The sequence below is a fragment of the Eschrichtius robustus genome, chromosome 9 (assembly GCF_028021215.1).
Source record: "Eschrichtius robustus isolate mEscRob2 chromosome 9, mEscRob2.pri, whole genome shotgun sequence".
Classification (NCBI taxonomy): domain Eukaryota; kingdom Metazoa; phylum Chordata; class Mammalia; order Artiodactyla; family Eschrichtiidae; genus Eschrichtius; species Eschrichtius robustus.
In genome coordinates this window covers 51,182,449-51,202,317 of record NC_090832.1, presented here as the reverse complement: position 1 = coordinate 51,202,317, position 19,869 = coordinate 51,182,449, and the positions used below count along the sequence as shown (strand labels likewise).

Genomic DNA, 19,869 nt, shown 5'->3' with positions numbered 1-19,869 from the left:
AAAAAAATATTGCTGCGATTTATGTCAAAGAGTGTTCTGCCTCTGTGTTCCTCTAGCAGTTTTATGGTTTCCAGTCTTACATTTAGGTCTTTAAGCCATTTTGAGTTTATTTTTGTATATGGTGTTACAGAATGTTCTAATTTAATTCTTTTATAATGGAAGGAAAAATTACGTGTGTGGTGGAAGTGTACTTGGCAATGTAATGTATTGTCTTTGTGTTTAAAAAAATTTTACGAAACAGACATCTTATGATATATCATTGTATAACTTGCTTTTTTCACTCAATGATATATTTTCAAAGCTTATCCGTGTAGCTAAGTGTAGATTTAGTTTTTGAATTTTAGCTGCTCTATGGTGTTTCATTGTATGAATATGAAAATGTACTCATTTCCCTGTTAATATATATTTAGATTATTTTTTCATTTTTTTCTATTGCAAGCAAGGCTACAATGAACATCACTATACATATCTCCAAATTAACATGTGCCGTTTTCTCTAGGGTTCATTCATAAGTACTAAGAAGTGGAATTGCTGAGTTATAGAGTATATACAGCATCAGAACTTTCAAATTGTCTTCCAGAATTTTACATCAATTTACCCTCCCACCAGCAGTTCGTGAAAATTTTCATCTCCCCACATCCTTGTTATATATTGACAGGTTTTTTTGCCAATCTAATGGGTATGAAATAATTTTTCATTGTTGTTTTAACTTGTGTTTTCCTGGTTACATTACATTTCCTGAAGCTGAATACCTTTTTGGCTTTTAGCTATTCATATTTTCTCATCTGTTAACCACTGTTAATATCTTTTGTCCCTTTGTTAATTGAGCTGTTTGTTTTTTTCTTAATGATTTGTAGAATAGGAGTTGTTTCTGTAATTCAGATACTAATCTTTTATCTGTTATATATGTTCCTTTTCAAAAAAACTTTGTCAGTGGTGTCTTTTGTTGCATAGAAGTTTTAATTTTAGTACAGTTTTTAATCCCTTTTCCTTCTCCTTGTTGTAAATTGTCTTGTTTGTTACAAAATCTTTCTTACCCAAAGTCTGAAACATATTCTATATTTTCTTCTAAAACAGTTCTGGTTTGTTGTTTACATGTAGGTGTTCAGTTCAGCTAGAATTTATTTTTGTCTTTGGCATGGAGTGGAGATACATGTTTATTTTTTACAATATGGGTAGTATGTTATCTCAGCACAAATTGTGACTGGTTAATCCTTTCCCCATGAAAATACCCTCTTTTTCATAATACCAAATTCCTATATGTACCAGAGTCAGGTTCTGGACTCTTTTCTGTTCATCAGTCTGTTTGTCTCTCCTTATGCCACTGCTTTGATTACTAAAACTCTATAGTAAGTTTAAGGACTTGCAAATTTTTATTTGGCATTATCCCTATGTTTCTAAACTCAAGATTTATGGCAAAAGCTTAAGTAACATTTCAGCATGTTTGTAAATTTGCTTCCCTTTTATTAGAATTTTAGAAATGGATGAAAACTTCAAGATTACTTAAGTCAACCCTTTTATTTTATATAGAGAGAAAGTTGTAGAGAAGTTAAGCTACTAATTAGGATGAGGTCACAGAACTAGTTAGAACTCGATATTATTGCCACCATACCAGCAAATGTAATGCCCCATCAGTAAGTAGCAGTGCTTTGGAGGAGTCTCTGACCCCAGGTATTTAATGTTCCTCACTTTTCTCATTTTGTTTGAACCTAATTGTATTTCCTTATATTCTTCTGTTCAAAAAAGAGTAGATAATGGCTGTGAGACTTCTCTTGTGATATGTTCTTTTTTTTAGACTTTATTCATTTAGAACATATAAGAGACAAATTCTGTTTCTTGCTCTAAAATAATTTTATGCCAGTTGTTTGAATTCTGTTACTCAATTTTACTGTCTCTTCTATGAACCCTACTTATTTCATGAGTTGTGTTAATGAGAAAAATTATAGTATCTACCAAATAATTTGGTTATATCATGATTCTGTGAGGTACTTTTGAAGGTACACTACAATTTTGGGCTACCATTTAGTCAGATATACCAGAGTTGTTATTTACTGAATCAAGTGAACTTAAATGCATGAACACTACAATCTATAACCCTTTTTTTATAGGATAGTCTCTTTACTCCTCTTCCTTTACTCTCCTCCACTGGAAATATGAATTTCTATGTATGCAATACGGATGCTTTAGACAATTTTCTCTTTATTTCTGTTACCAGTTGTTATTTTGTTATCAGTTACTTATCTCATGATATTTTGATAACTGTCTTCCATGTAGAGCTGCTTTGAAGATTCTGTATATAGACATTACCTGAAGTCTGTTCTGTGGAACGCTGATTTCTCAGGAGGACCCCCAGAAAAGTTTTCTGTTGCAAATAAGTTTGGGAGATGCATGCTCTATCTCTGTTTTGAAAAATTCAAAATGATAGTAGAACGTTAAATATACTGATAAAATTTGCTGGTGAAGAAGTTGGTTAATGTTGTTTTACTAATTTCCCCAAATTAGTTTAATGTTATTTGCCTGGAAATCTATTTAATTTATGGAGTAAGTCCAATTAATATCCTATAAAACTAGTATTCCGTAGGACACATTTTGATAAATACTGTATAAACCATAGTGAGTTGTAGATCTATAATCTTTAAATATTTAGAATAATAAGTATATTTCCTTCTTTTTATTTCTTAAGTCACATTATCTTTATAATATGTTTTCTTCTTTTACAGCGTGGCTCATCCCCTGTCACCCAATCATTCCCGTCCCCCAAGCCAAATGTTTTTATTCATTTAGCTGATCTTTATTGAGCCCCTAGAGAGCACATGCTAGAAATACAGAGATGAATAAGGTGAAGTTCTGGCCTTGAAGACCTAACACACTGATTTAATAGAGCAGGGGAGCAGGGGAGCCACCTATAGGGGATAGCCCCTCACATCTTTGTGCAGCTGTAGAGATCCATGATAAGCACTTCGCATTTACTCATTTTGTAGCATGAGAAAAATGTTCTCAATGTATGGTTTTATGAAGACTTTATTCATTGAATTTAAGATACCAGAGATTATAAGGCACAGCATTACTTTATGTACCACTTTATGTACCACATTGGTACATACTTTATGTACATTATGTACCACAATGTTGCCAAATATAATTTAATGTTGCACAGTGTTGCCAAATATAATTTAAAGTTGAATCCGGATTTCAGAGAAGTAGAATGTATGCATTACATATACTAATAAATGTTTGTTAACTGTTAGCCTTAGATGTGTTTCGTTTTATGTATTTCTACGTTAATTGAATCAAGTGCAGCAAATGCTTATTGAATGACTATCATTTAATAAGGCCAGTGGATAATAGAATAATGAATAAGATATGGTCTCTGCTCTTAAGGAACTACAGAGGAAGGCAGATGTGTCCAGACCTTGCTAAAATAAAACTAAGTTTCTTAAAGCAATTTAATTAAATCACACAAACTATAATTAACAAATAAGTTAAAGCTAATGCTAAATTAATGACAGTTGATGGCTTTGTAAAAGTTAAAAATGTGATAGATTGGAGAAATAGTCTCAGGACATGGTGAGAATTGTGAACTTTAGGACTTCGTCTCAGTCTAAGCAAAGCTCCAGTAATGTCTTAATTTAAAATAGCTCCAGGAGATCAGCTCAGTGCTTTGTGACCAGCTAGAAGGGTGGGATAGGGAGAGTGGGAGGGAGACGAAAGAGGGAGGAGATATGGGGATATATGTATATGTGTAACTGATTCACTTTGTTATAAAGCAGAAACTAACCATTGTAAAGCAATTATACTCCAATAAAAATGTTAAAAAATAAAATAAAATAAAAAATAAAATAGCTCCAGGCAATTTGACAGTATGTATCAGAAGCATCAAAACTGTCTTTAACTTAATACTATATCCTGTATCCTAATAAAAAAAATTCATAATTTACATAAATATTTATCTACTGCCACTAAAAAAAACCTATACTTTAAAAGAATATTTAATGATACAAGAAAACGTTTATCATATATTGTTAAGTAGAAAGTCAATTTACATAAACGTTGTATGATACAATCCTAACTTTGGTTAAAATAATAAAAGATTGACTTAATAGATAACAAAGTATTAATAATACCTTAACAATCTTAGATTGCTAGAGTTTATAGTGATTGTTATTTTCTTCTGTCATTTCCAAATTTTGTAGAATGAGCATGTATTACTTTTGTAATCGGGGAAAAAAGCAGTATATATATTGTTTTCAGTTTTTTGTCAAACCTCTTTCCAAATACTCTCACCCTAATCTCTCAGCTAGCACAGTAAAATATTATGGATTTATATATAATGTAAGTATAAGAAGTTGTTAGCAATATTCATATACATAAGAATAATATTATTAATGATTGAACTTATCAGTGCAAATGCCTTTGGCCTTGCCTTTTGGTTTTGCTGTGCTACAACCCTTATATACCTTTCAATGAAATGTACTTTGCTGCCAATAGGGAAATTTTTAGTTCGAGGACGAAAGGAGGCTGTGTCTGTCTTAGCTAAGGCTCATCTGAGCTGGACTGGCAAACTTGGCTGGTTACCATGATGAAAGCAGCATTGGAGGGTCAACCCCACTTTTTGTGGGACACCAGATTAGTACTAGTTTAGAGCAAGTTCAAAGGCCCACATTGGTTAGGCATTGCATTTATTTCCCCTCAGACTATGCCCTCATCCTCTTTCTACCTCCATGTCTAGCACAAAGTCTGGCACATGTTAGGCACTCAGCAAATAGTATTGGAATTGAAGTGGAATGAAAACTGAAAATTATGCAGATTCCTAACATTAGCTTTACTGAAAAGTCATCTCAATCTTAAATGAAGTGAGTTATGCCGACACAGTCACAGGTGTAGTTTCTATTTGGATGCAAGAGAAGTTCTTAGGAACAATAAAGATATCTCATGTTTAGCCATCATAATAGGGTCTTCTCTATGCCTCTTGTAGTTTGGCTGCTAGTGGTACATTGGGAGGCCCTCAACACTTTCAGCATTTGGCACAGTTAGCTAGAAGTAAAGGATGCACATTGGAAACTAATGAAGAATTGGAAGATATAAGAGGAAGGTCATACAAATTTTCATAGGTGCATTTTAAGTAAAATGTATTTTGATTATCTTAACTAAGCTTCTACCTCAGCTAGGCAGAAAAATCTGGTTTTGTCCTTTTTCCCTCTGTGCTATTCAATAACATATGCTATTTCTCATGTTAAGATCTTAACAGCTGTGCCAACAAGTCTGGTTTGAAAAAAAGTAAGGGCTTAATGGTGTCTTTACAGATCAGCCTGTCAACAACTCTGTCCATCAATAGATTACTTCAGCCCTTTAGAACAGTTGTTCACTTCAGACATACATGTCAAAAGTTGGTGTGGTTAAGATACTGCAGCTTGCTAATAGGAATAAGAATTGGAATTATGAATATGGAGCTCTGGATGCTAAGGAGACAAACCTAGGTGTGTTGCTTTTTGAAAGAATAACTCAGGCACTACTGTTAGTGACTAGAACCCTCTTTTGTCTGAATGGCATAGGCATCGTCCTTTTACCTCATATTGAGATGACTTGTCACTGGGATTTATCTTAGAACTCTGCATGGCTTTTAGGCCTTTAATTCATTTCAGTTTAGCAAGCATTTATTAAGTATTGAATTAGGTGCTAAAGTTATAAAGATGAATGAGACTTGATCCCTGTCCTCAAGGCTTTCAGTTTAGTGGGGAGGACATGAACAGATTATTTCAATATAATATATTAAGCATATAGGTATGCAAAGGGAAAGCTTCATGGACAGATTAACTGATAAATTGTGTGTTGCATAATGGGTAAGAATATTCTAGGAAGAGAATACAATATGAACACTAGAAATGTGTTCACTCAGTATAGGCAGGCAGGAGAAAAGAACTAGATTGATAGAGAACGGGTCATCGAGGCCCTGAGAACATGCTTGATCTTTATCCTGAAGGCCGTGAGGAGTCACTGAAGAGTTTTAAGCATTGAAGTGACATGGCTGGATTGTAATTTTAGGTAGATCACTCTAGAGGCAGAGAAGAGTATAGTTTTAGTAGGACACGATCAGTGTCAGGGAAATCACTTTAGAAGGACATTGTAGTAGTCCAGGCAAAAAATGATGAGGGCCTAGGCTAAGGCACCTAGGTAGTGGTGGTAAGGATGAGACAGTATAGGTGATTCAAAAAGTGTTTTAGGTGTTGAAATCCTCAGGACTTGAGGGTTGAGGAGTAGGGGGATGATACCATTAAGTGAGATTAAAAATCTAAGAAGAAGAAGAGTTTTTAGGGGAATGATGATATATTAAGTTTCAGATATGAGTTTGAGGTGCCTCTGGGACATCTGAGTGGATGTGAACTTTTAAAATTCAGGGAAATGGTGGTCAGTACTTGATAAGAAATAAATTATCATTTTGAGTAGATAAAAAGCAAATATATTAGGGCAACCCCCAAAGTAATATTGTCGCTTGAGGAGGACTGGGTGTAAAGAAGGCTTTAGGTATAAAAATTGGGTTTGTACAGCAGCAATGTAAAGTTACTATAAGTCAGTTAAATACTGTGGGGAATGGAGCATTCCACTTTGTGAAAAGTCATCTTATATACCATTTATAGACTACTGTTTGGAAACTTCATAGTATGGCATGATATTAGAACAGTACTGGATATAGTTTAGATTTTGATAGTTCAAAAGGGATTTTTGGATTTTGTGGTTTATCAGTATCATTATGGACATCAATGATTATACTAACAAAATTTGGACGTGATATTCAACGTATAAAGATTTTTAGATATCAATAAGATTTACCGAGTGCTAACTATGAGTCAAGCTCTAGTCTAAGAACTTTGTATTGATTCATCACATATAATTATCTGAAATAGGTATATAGACTTATTATTCCCATTTTATAGGTAGGGGAAAACCATGGAAAGTTCAAGAAACTTGCCTTAGATCACACAGGATTCACCCCCAAGGAGTCTTGCTGCAGAGCCCACCTCTTAGCCACTATGCTATACTGCCTTATCAAACAGTACAGGTTACAAGTATCTTTGCTCATTAGGGAGAATGGAAATGCATTATATAAACAGAAGTCCCTATAAAGGTAAAATATCTAGAAATGTAAAGCGGTAAGAACTTCAGAAATAGTTTAATGTCAAGAATGTGTGTGTGTGTGTGGAGAGGGAGAGACAGGAATTACATTGCTAATTAGTAGGAATGAAAACCTGACAAGTCAGAAAAATTTGGGAAACAGAAATACAGGAAGTTGAATTATTACAGGGAGGGAAGGGAAGAATTTATGTCAGAGATTAATATATATATAAAGGCTAAGTTGTAAGGAAACTGAAACTCCGAGAAAAGAATGATAAAGAGTTTATCACTTCCACTTCTACCACTGTATATTTACATAATACTTTATATTTTCCAAAGCTAAGAGAAAGGAAGTAACAACTAAGATTACATGCTATGTAAGTGTCAGAAACAGGAAAGAACCCAGGTCTTACAACTCAATCCAGAGCTCTTTCCATTACATCATATTCCTTAGTAGAACCATGCAGATTCAGTCCTCAGATCCATAGAAATGGAGGGGGAAATGCCTCAGAAAAGAATTAGTCATCATCACTAATCCAAGAGAGTAGCAATAGCAACAGGGATGCAATGGTAAGGAATGAACCAGTAATGCTATAATCGAAGAGACTGCCAAGCTTCTAGAATCTGATAAATCTTTCCTGTTGATTGATGTATATGACAGGAAAGTCACCAAAAGAAAAGTACTTAGGTATATGAATAATTGTTTTTCTTTCTATTCTTAAGAATCTGCTGTTGGTGGTTATCCTCAGAGAGGGGAAAGCAGTAGATGTGGTTGGGAGTCAACGGTCTAGGAGTAGAAAAGTTATTACTTTTTATTTTGTGCTTCTCTGTGCTGTTTAAGTTTTGTTACCTGTGGGTATACTACTTTTTTAAAAAACATGTTAATAGGAGTTTCTGTATAATGGGATTATGGGCCACTTAAAAAAATTGTTTCATTAAATATTACATAGTACATAAACTTTGCTAACAAACTTTATCCCAAGAGTTACCAAGTAGGTTGACATTGACATTCAGAGTGAATTTTCCACAGATCCACGTAGAAACAATATTTTTTTAAAAAAACTTTTCTGTTTTTAAAAATTCTTATTTATTTTTTGGCTGTGTTGGGTCTTCATTGCTGCACGTGGACTTTCTCTAGTTGCTGCACACGGGGGCTACTCTTCGTCGTGGTGCGCGGGCTTCTCATTGCAGTGGCTTCTCTTGCTGCAGGGCACGGGCTCTAGGCGCACAGGCTTCAGTAGTTGCAGCACGTGGGCTCAGTAGTTGTGGCATGTGGGCCCTAGAGTGCGTGGGCTTCAGTAGTTGTGGCGCACGGGCTTAGTTGCTCCGCAGCATGCGGGATTTTCCCGGACGAGGGATCAAACCCGTGTCCATTGTGCCACCAGGGAAGTCCCAAAACAATATTTTTATAACATGGTTGGAACAGCAGTGACACTATAAAACCATTATTCTCTTGTTTCTATGGGAAAGTTAATATTAAATTGTAGGTAGGGATGTGGGAAACTTCACTTTCTGCAGTCTTAGAAAAATCCCTATACTCATGTATATACATATATGTATACATTTGCTCCTGGGATAGGAAATAGCTTTCCTGAGTGAAAGAGGTACTGTGGCAGGGAGTGGCAAGAGTGAGATTCAAATTTGAATTCTTTTATCAATTGCTCTAGACAGATTGTGCTGTGAGAGGGATTTTGAGGACCTTCATCTACTAAAAGTAGGGAGAAGCCAACAGTTTGGCTGTACAACTAGTTTACTTGTAAGTCACACATTTGAATTAGGGAACTCCTCACAGTGATCAGTTGGTGCTTACTTTCACTCTAAAGCCATTTTAGTCCTTTAACCACCTGTTTGGATGATATGCTTGCTATTCAATGAAATTGCAGTTTTCTAAGTTCCCAGAGCAATTATGGTGTGTAATTTGTGCAGTGTTTTATACTACCCTTGGAAAAGATGGAAAGTGCATGTCTGAACAAGGAATATACTCCTTTACTGGAAAATTATAAAAGTGCTAAAGGAATTTTTTTTCATGGCAGCATTGTTAGGAAGGGATCAATTTTTCTTAAAAAGGGCCAGGGTATTCTGGATATAATGAAAATATTAAGATAGTATGTCTGTGACCTGTGAGAGAAAGAAAGAACACCAAGTGTTGGACTGGGACTGTGAATCATCATCTTTGGCAGGAGCAAAGTTTGCTCTTCCTCCTGTTGTGTCTGGACTGTTACCAGGGCCTGTGGTGAATTTTGCAATCTAGTTCTCAAAGTTCCAGTGAACACTGAAGCATTTACATGGGCTCTGGGGTACAACTTGTCTGATCTCACTTGTTGGCTGTTTTGTTTGTTTGATTTATATTTTTTTTTATGGATGAGATTTTTTATATTTAGAGGAATAATTTAAAATGTTTAATGTGATAGGAAGGAAAAGGATTTTTATAATTTTAAATAATCTTTGTTTTGTAGTTCTTACTTTTAAAAACAAATCAACACCTATATGAAATTATGTATGAAGTACCTTTGAGAGCCAGAAAGTAGCCACTCCACCCCAAAGTTTCTGGGCATTCAGAATAGCTTGGTATACATTCCATTTACTGCATTTTAGTGATTCTAAGACATTTTTTTCACATTTAAAAACACTTCTAAAATAGGGATACATCTTGTAATCATTACTGGCCTGGAATGAAATCAGATTACTTCAGAAAGGACTTGCATTTGCCTCTAGCAGTCATTTGCACTACTACCTGAGACCATTTTAAATTAAATTCTCTGTTTGAGATTTATATTTTTTTTGTTTTGTTTTTTATTTTTACCCCACTGGTAGTGTGAATTCAGACTGTAAAGCTGTGTAAGAATTGTCTTTTGGATAAAATTCCCTCTACCTGGTGCCCAGTACTTGAAAGGTAGAGGCATTCAAGTTTTCTTGCTGTCTCTTTCTGCTTTGTGGGTTTAGTTTCCATTTATTCTACACAGTATTTGTGGCCCTTCTGTTGTTCCAGCTTTACATGAGAGGTCTCCTATTTTTCTCTTCTTGTGGTATGTGAAAGAATAGTGCATCTTACAATAGGTGGTGACTTCCATTTGATAAAAGATCCATCAGATGCTTGCTTAGGCCCTTACTATACTTCTTCAGAGCTTGTTTACTCGCACTGTAGGCACAGTTCTAATAAACTCAGTGTCATTGTTACACATTTCTTTGCTCATTCCTCATCAGTGATCTTCAAACTTTTTTGCATAAGAATCAATTGGGGAGTGAAAATTATATATTTCTGTGCCTTACGCTCAGAGATTCTGTTTCCGTGGACCTGGGTGATGCCCAGGAATCTTCACTTTTATTAAATATCCTCAAGGTATTCATACCTAAGTGATTGAAGAACCATACTTAGACAAAAACTGCATACTCTTATATCTAAGTGAATATTCATGACTTCAGCTGCCATCTATATATACTGATGATTTTCAAATCCTTATCTTTAGTCTAAACCATTCTTCTTGGATGCCAGATTCATCTATACAACTGACGTGTCTCTATTAAAGGCAGAATACACTCTGATCTGGGGTACATGGGCTCAAGTCCCAGCTCAGCCATTTATAACTCTGTGACCTTTGGCAGAGTTACTTAACTTCTCAGTTGCCTCATGTAAATGAAATTAATATAAATACCTCATAGGGTTGCCTAGACGATTCTGTGGATCAATACATGTAAATTTCTTTGACAGTGCCTGGCACTAAGCTCAATGTAAGTGGTAGCTGTTTTTATGTTGTTATTGTCCCACAAGTACGTCAAGCATGTCTAAAATGAACCTTTTTTTAATCACCTCGACACCCCTCAAAATCTGTTTTCTGCTTTGACTAGAGCTATATTTAATTTTGCCCTATCGTTAATTTTCCTCATCCCAGTCATACATTCTATGAATTCAGTATCCTAATTATCTCTAATTTGTCCCCTTCTTTTCATCCCCACTTCTGTTACTTTGGTTCGGATCTTTATTGCCTCACATAGCATTCTGGAATAGTCTTCTATCTGGACTTCTAGCCTCTGCTTGTTTTTCTCCATTCTAACTCACAGAAATCTTTATCAAAGGCAATGTGATACTGCTACTCCTCTGCTGGGTGGCTCTTATTGCCTGCGGGATAAAATCCAAACACCTGTGCCTGGCTTACAAGCCTCCTCAGATCTGGTTTCTGCCTCCTCTTCTGCAACACTCAGGCACATTTGCAATCTTCCAGCTTTGTACATTTCTTGTAGTAGCTTGCCCAAAACACCACATCCTCTCTAGCTCTCATAACTTTGCATAAATCAGCAATATAGCGTGGTGGTTAAAAGTGTGAGCTTTAGAGCCTAACTGCCTGAGTCAAAAGTGTGAGGTTTAGAGCCAAACTTTGAGACAAGTTCTGACTTTGCCACTTTAGGTTTGTTGGGCAAAACACAGTTTTTCTGTGCCGTAGTTTACTCATCTTTAAAATTGGAATAATTGTGCATTATAGAGTTGTTATGTGGATTTTAGTAAGTTAATTCACATAATAAGCATTCAATAAATGTGAGGTATCCCTATTTTTATTATTACCATGTTATTTCTTTTGCTTGTACACTTGATCTTCTTCTCTACCCATTCTCTCACTTTCTTTTGCCTATCAAATCCTACTCATTCATCCTTTGTTTTTCAGTTTAAGAACTAGCTTCTCCAGGAAGCCATCTCTGAAACCCCCAGACTTGTTTAGATGCCCATCCTCTGGGTTCCCATAGCACCCTTTTTAGTATAATTAAGCTATGAACATTATAAGGGCTGCCAAGGACTATGTTTTTCATCTTTGAGTGGCTAATGAATGAAGTGTGATTGTTTTATTGTTTCTTACTTGTTTTAGGTTGGGAAAGCAATTAGAAAGGGGAGGGATATTCTACTAGAGTCAAGTAGACAGTTCATAAGCAGGCAGGAAGGGAAGAGATAGCAAGAGGTGAAAAGACAGAAAACAAAATCTGTAACAGTCTGGAACTTTCCAGTGAAAGGGCAAACAATCCAACAAATATCAGTGTGGTTCTCTAAGTATCATTGTGCATAATTAAAATGCTACTGTGATATCCTTAAGGTTAAATTGTGTTGAGTATACTCTGCCTAAAACGAAGAAAAGTAGGTTAAGCATTTTAGAAATATTTCTTTTAAAACTAGTTGAAATAAATTTTGGCAGTTAAATAGGTAAGCTTTAGTTATTTATCATTGTCCAACAGCTCATTCCCCCTTGGGCTGCCTGACTAATCAGTACTCCCGTAATTAATTCTGATTATTGTGTGTGCTCTATCTGTGGGAGAAAAAAAAAAAGTAAAGGCCAAGGAGGATTTGCAGCAACTAATCTGAGTATTGTTAACATTAAAATTCATTATTTGTTGACTCAATTTCTAAATTCTTTCTACATGTAATAAGTTTGCCATCAACCATTCTAAAGGGTGTTGACCCAAAACAGACTGCCAGATATTTCTCCAGCAAAAATGGGTTTATTTGGGATCAGCAGAAAATTACAGTTTGGAGTCTGCAACTGTGGTGAGCCCTGTGCAAATCCCTGCAGGGCAAGGGAAGGCGAACTCTTTTATAGAGGGGAAAAGGAAGTTGGGAGAGCTATAGTAAACAAAGAGTCTATGGCTTTTCATTGGCTGAATACTTGCCAGGAAAGAAGAGTATTTCTTCTACCTGCTGGACTCAGCTATGTCGCAGGGCATGAGGGCTCCCCCTTCTGATCTCTCTACTCTATTTAATTGAGGTTTCTGTTTATTAATTTTTTACAAGAGAAATGGTTAGAAACAGAGTATACACTGTATGCAGAAGTATATACCAAGGTATAATATGTGATTTTTTAAAACTTAGGATAGTATTTATAGAATTGTTGGGTTTAACTATGACAAACATTAGTGTAAGAAGGTAGGGAAAAGTTGTTGACCTATCAAATTAGTTTCAGGGGATTCATTTTACAAGTATTTTTTGGATTAGGCCCTGAGGATACAATGCCCGTTTGCAGAGCAAAGCAGTTTAGATTGTAGGAGCCTACAGAAGAAATAAACATACTTGTCCTCCCTGAGTTTATGTTGATATAAGAGGCATAAGACCCTTAAAAAATGAAAAGATGTAAGTGCTTCTGCAAATATCAGTATAAGCCATTGATACTCTACATCTTCACCATTTTCTACCTCTGTAGAAATCTAATCAAAAGGAAACTGTTTTAGTAAATTTTTGTTTCTTATTATAAAACTAATATGTATTTATTGTAGAGTATAAGGTAGAAATAAGAAATAAGGTAGAAATAAGAAAATAAAAATCTATTGTCCATCTAGTAACATTTAATATATTTACAATTATTATTTATTGTATATAATATAATAAATATTATTTATTATTATTTAATACATTTATAGTCTTTTATCTATGCTTATCTTTGTCCTTTTTATTTATTTATTTACTTATGGCTGTGTTGGGTCTTCGTTTCTGTGCGAGGGCTTTCTCTAGTTGCGGCAAGTGGGGGCCACTCTTCATCGCGGTGCGCGGGCCTCTCACTATCGCGGCCTCTCTTGTTGCGGAGCACAGGCTCCAGACGCGCAGGCTCAGTAGTTGTGGCTCACGGGCCCAGCTGCTCCGCGGCATGTGGGATCTTCCCAGACCAGGGCTCGAACCCTTGTCCCCTGCATTGGCAGGCAGATTCTCAACCACTGCGCCACCAGGGAAGCCCATCTTTGTCCTTTTTAAAAGTTGAGCTATAATTATATAATTGTATATCCTTTATTCACTTTGTATTGAATCAGGAACACTTTCTCTGAACTGAATATTCAAGATAAAGTACAGGTAAAGATGATGGAGAGTCTAATCATTTAAATAATCTCAGACATTTTTTTTTTTTTTTAACACCAGTGGGAGGGATGTGACTTTTTTTTTTTTTAATTTTTTATTTATTTATTTATTTATTTATGGCTGTGTTGGGTCTTCGTTTCTGTGCGAGGGCTTTCTCAAGTTGCGGCAAGCGGGGGCCACTCTTCATCGCGGTGCGCGGGCCTCTCACTATCGTGGCCTCTCTTGTTGCAGAGCACAGGCTCCAGACGCGCAGGCTCAGTAATTGTGGCTCACGGGCCTAGTCGCTCCGCGGCATGTGGGATCTTCCCAGACCAGGGCTCGAACCCGTGTCCCCTGTATTGGCAGGCAGATTCTCAACCACTGCGCCACCAGGGAAGCCCCAATCTCAGACATTTTTAAGTTTTAAACTTATTTATATTCAAGTTCAGTAAGGAAAAATTTAACTTTCTGATTATTAGATAAAATGTTCGTAAGTCTAGTTATCTTAAATCCACAAATTGATATGTTTGCTTGGAAATCAGGTAGCTCTTATAGCATAGCATTGAGAATTAACTGTACACGTAACAATTAGATGCTGTATTATAATTTATAAAAGATTTGTAAACGATTGTACAAAGATTGTACTCTTTAAAAAACGAGGTATTTTACTCAGGTAATCATATTTCTTCTATTCAGACTCATTTAGGATAATGAGATTGAAGAATGGTCAATAAAATTTTAATAATTATGAAATAAGCAAACTAATTTTATTGGGTATACTGCTAGCTAACTCACCCCCTGTGTTTTTTTTCTCCCTTTTCATTGTCTCTTGTTTGTCTTTTTTCAACAGTGAGATTGCAAACTATTTTGACTGCAGAAGCCATGCCCTGTGTGTTTATTTCTACAGGGCATAGCATATTAGATGTAGATACTAAACAATTACTTGTTGTTCTTACTTTGACTTTGTCTGTGGGCACCTCAAATTCAACTATATCTAAAACAGAGTTCGTTGTTTTCCATCAGACTTGTATCTCCTTTTATATTATTTCTTATTTCTGTTAATGCCACCACCATCTCTTTACTTGACCAAGTGAAATTTTGGAGCGTGGTTTTGATTCTTTCCTCTCCCCCATTTCACATATCTAGTTGGTTCCTAAGTCCTTTTGATTGTATCTTCTAAGAATCTTTCATGTTGATCTCATTTACTACAGTCTTAGTTCAGGCCTTATATTTTTTCTCATCTTAATTACTTCAGTAACCTCTTAAATTGTCTCTCTGCCTGTAATTTCTTCTCCCTCCAATCTACCTCAGGGCCATCTGAATAAACTTCTCAGAATACAAACCTGATCATGTTATTCCCCTTTATATCCTTTATTAGTTCCCTATTGCCTGATCCTATAAAATGTGAACTACTTGTGTGATATACAAAATCCTTTGTGGTTTGGCCCTCATATACCTTTTTAGCCATCTCTTATTGCCAACATTTACTCACTATGCTCCAGCCAAATTCACTAGGATCTGTCATGTCCCTCAGTGATTATACTTCTATCTCCTAATTATGTATTTCCAAATTTTGTGTTCCTGTTAAGCCTTTTATTGTTTGCTTGTTTTGATCTCTGTCTTTCTTATCTTTCCTCAATGCCTGGTAAGCCTTTGTTAAACAACTTATATTTAAGAGTGGAGCACTAAAAAACTGATTGGAAATTCCAAATCCATCCAATCCATTCATTTTATTGTCTTTAGTGCCTTTGTTAACTTGGGCTAGTCATATTCCCTTGATAAGGATCTTTCCGTCTCCACTTGGATATGTAGACTGCCAGTATTCTGTGTACTGAATCTTCCTCCTTTCAGTCTGGTTCCCCACCCTCACCTGTGCTGAGTGTCTCCCAATCCAGAGATACTCTAAAAGTCCCTCTTCATTAAAAACAACAACAACAACTACTCATCTTCTTCCCAGATGAGGGGATAAAGCAGTCTTTTGGTTGTATGGAGAAGCAAAGGAGGTTTGGGCATATAATTTACTTCTAAATTAAACTTTCATCCTATTCTCTAGGTTTCAGCCCTATCTTAACAACTTACAAATTTACTTACAGAGGTGTAGCTAATTCATGAGCCATTTTGAAGGTTCTATAGGGTAAACTTAGAAGTCACCTTTATTAGTTGAGTTAGGAATCTGCCTTTTTGCATTAGCTAAGTCTGTTATTACTTGTACATCTGTTTTCCATTTTCCAAAGTTATGTTGTTGTCATCTTTTCTGATTTCTTTGTCCTTTCAGGTTTATATCTTTTTTAAAAAGTTTTAATATTATTTTAGTAGGTGTTGAAGAGGAAGCAAAAGTCAGTGTGTATGTTCGCTCTCCCATATTTACCTAAACTACTCTTTCAAAACTGTTCATAATTCCAAATTATTTCTGGCTTTACTTATCTCTCTGTCAATCAGAGTTAGATAATCCCTCTTCTGTGCTCCCATAACACTCTGTGTATGCTTTTGTTATGGAACTTATCCCGTTGAATCATATCTTGTTTTTAACTTGTCTCCCCTGCCACACATTGCTGTACAACCAATCTCCAGAACTTTTTCATCTGGCGAAACTGAAACTCTACAACTCCCCATTTACTCCTCCCCTCAACTACCATTCTGCTTTCTGTTTCTATGAGTTTGACTACTCTAGATACCTCATATAAGTAGAATCATACAGTATTTGTCTTTCTGTGACTGGTTTATTTCACTTAGCATAGTGTCTTCAATGTTCATCCATGTTTTAGCGTGTGTCAGAATTTCCTTCTCTTTTTAAGGCCAAATAGTATTACATTGTATGTAAATACATTTTGTTTATCTGTTCATTCATTGATGGACGTTTGGGTTGTTTCCACCTTTTGGCTATTGTAAATAATGCCATTATGAATATGGGTGTACAAATATCTATTTGAGACCATGCTTTCAATTTTCTTTTGGATATACATATACCTAGACGTGTCATCATTTTTTATGACGTTGACATTTTTTAAGAAAACAGTCCCCCCTTTATAAAAAATAGTATGTTTTCCATTTGCGGCTTCTGTGATGTACTGAGATTCAGGTTACACGTTCCTGGCCAGAATGCTGCATAAGTGATTGCAAATATTATCTTCTGCTTTTCTTTTGTCTTTCAAATTTGTTCATAATTTCTGTATGTTGTAGTATGAATTTTCATGTAGTCTTTATATCTTTTCCTTTATTTTCCTCCTGCCTTTAAACACAAAATATCTTGCTCCCTTCTAAGATTATTTTAACTATTCACTGTTTTTTTAAAATAATTTTTAAAGTTTAAAAAAAAATTTTAACTCTGTAATGTATTTGAAGTTTTGTACTGATGTGTGCTATTATGGAAAGGTTTAACTGGATTTTTTCCCTAGTTTTTCTAACATCATTCATTGAATGAACAACAAATGAATCATTTGTTGAATCCCATGGAAGTATTTATGTGAAGTTCTTAGATTTACTAATTTCTATTGACCAGTCAGTTTTTATATCACTATCTTAACACTTTAGTTATTATATGTTGTAAATAATAGGTTGTAATATCTATTAGAGCATCTGTAAGGCAAATTCCTTAACCACAAGTTATTCTACTCAATTGTAAGAGTACTTTTAAAAGTAATATACATTAAGGATAAAATAAAGTTAGTCCAACCTTTACTGTGTTTGCTCTTTAGATAAGTTAATCTAGATGCATACACAAAGAAAACCAGATAAAAGAAACAGAGCTGTTGATCTTTCTTCAGTCTCTCCAAGGAAAAAAATCTAAAGTTGAAAGAATTACCAGTATGGGAAACAGAGAGTCCTCCATTTCAAGAACCCATTGTAGTATCTCTGACTGCCTCCTAAATGCTGTCTCCCTAATAGTCCTATGAGATTACACAAAGATGATGCCACCAGCAGGAATAGACATTGGTTGTTTAAAGGGACCATTTTGGAACAATTACTTCCCTCAAGAACAAGTGAAAATGCTTTGCAGTTAAGTATTTGTGTCTAGCACATTCTTTAGAGGGGATAGTTTCTTTATGCAGTGGCACCTTAGTTGCAGCCAATTAAGGTGTCTTAATTTTATACACCATAGAGGCAATGGATAATTTCCCTGATTGTTTACAAGCTGTCAGGAATGGTTCCAGGCATAACTTGAGTTTTCCTAAGCTTTACCAGGCTATTGATACAATCGAGGCCCACATTTTACAGCCTTTTGCCTCTACTTGTGGGACAGAATACTCCAACAAGAATTTCGGAGGTCTTTTCAATAACCTACAGCTAGACCTCATACCAAACATTCACATTCCTTGGAGGATGGGGCTTAGGCAGCTCTCTGTATTTTCAGAAAATTTTCTCTAGAAATTTCTCTCATACATGCCATGAATATGTCCCTTCCAGCTGCTCTCTCACTCTCTTGCTGTCTCTCTCTGGCTGAACAGTACTACCAATGCAACAGAACTCTTAAAGTGCCAAAACTGTGTTAGTGATCTCTGGCAACTTCCCCCTTCATTGGAATATAACATCTTATACAAAGCAGGGCAGCTAGTGCCTCAATCTTTTATAGAGATCTTGGTGAAGTAGTTCTCACTTTTTACTTACAGTCCTCTCTCTTCCCTACAGCCATGTATGAGTAGATGGGACTAGGTCAGAGATGAATTAGAATGACCACCACCATACTCTACTCAGAATCACTCCTCCTCTCCTCCACCAATTAAGGCTTTGATTTTGGATCAGGCTTTATGTACATCTGTCATATTCCTTCAGAGTTTTTCTCCTAGGATGCCTCAGTTCTTTATGTAAATAAGCTTTGAGTAGTTTTTAAGCACTTGTTTATAATACAGGGCTAGATTGTAAGGGTTAAGCTGGAACCCCTATTACAGTGAGAACCCCATGGCTTGTTTTCTCTCATTTCTTTACTGTTTCCTTTCTTTTCTTCATATACCAGTAGGTTATTACTCTGCTTATGCCCACTTTCAGATGTGTTTACACATTTAATTTAAATAAACTTTGGTCTAATTTTTAACTTATTGGTATCTTCTGAGTAGTCATTTCATATACACTAAAACCCTTGAATTTTTTTTAATTGGTGCAAAAATTCACTTTGTAAAATAATACTATATTTGGGACAGAGGAAGCAGACAGTCCTCCCAAGGACTTCAGTGTATAGTGACTAATAGCAAAATTTCATTCTTTTCATTATTGGAGAAACTCAGCAGGAGCTGAAAACTGAATCAGATATCTTGAGTAACTCCAAAGTTCTTTGGATAGTCTCAACCACATACCTCTCTCTGAAGATGTACAACCATGTTCAGAACATCTGTACTTTGGGGCCCTACCTTTACTTTAGTGTGAGCCAACTGTAACTAACTTTGCTCTCTTATTTTTTGAGGGAACAGCAACTTAGATAGATGCAGTCTCCCATGGGGAGCAGACAGTGTCTAAGCAGCAAGAACCCAGAGGGGCAGAGACATGGTTAGTAAATGGTAGCTGGTGCTAATAACAAAAGCAAAAATGATTACCTCCTAAGATCAAAGAGCATCAAGTATTCTAGCAAAGCTTCCTAGACTCTATAACCTCTAATTTAGACTGATGAGAATGTACTGGAAGACAACACATTATGACAGTGCCTAAAGTAGAAAATCCTATTGAGTGAAGTATGTTCCCTGCCATCCCAGGAAATACAGTCATGGAAGTATCTTCCTTTGCCTTGTGAATTGGGAAGGTAGTGAAATCACTGAAATTTTACAATTCTCAAAAATTAAAGTAGGCTAATTATAATTCTACAAAGGAATTCTAAATTTACATTTTAAATTTTATTTATTTATTTATTTTTGGCTGTGTTGGGTCTTCGTTTCTGTGCGAGGGCTCTCTCTAGTTGCGGCAAGCAGGGGCCACTCTTCATCGCGGTGTGCGGGCCTCTCACTATCGCGGCCTTTCTTGTTGCGGAGCAC

At 35.7% G+C, this 19,869-nt stretch overlaps 1 protein-coding gene across 1 annotated transcript in view; it reads left to right on the top strand.

Moving 5' to 3' along the window:
* Positions 1 to 19,869, top strand: part of CEP57L1 (centrosomal protein 57 like 1) — a 53,963-nt gene that overhangs the window by 12,279 nt on the left and 21,815 nt on the right. The gene's annotated exons all lie outside the window — the stretch shown is intronic.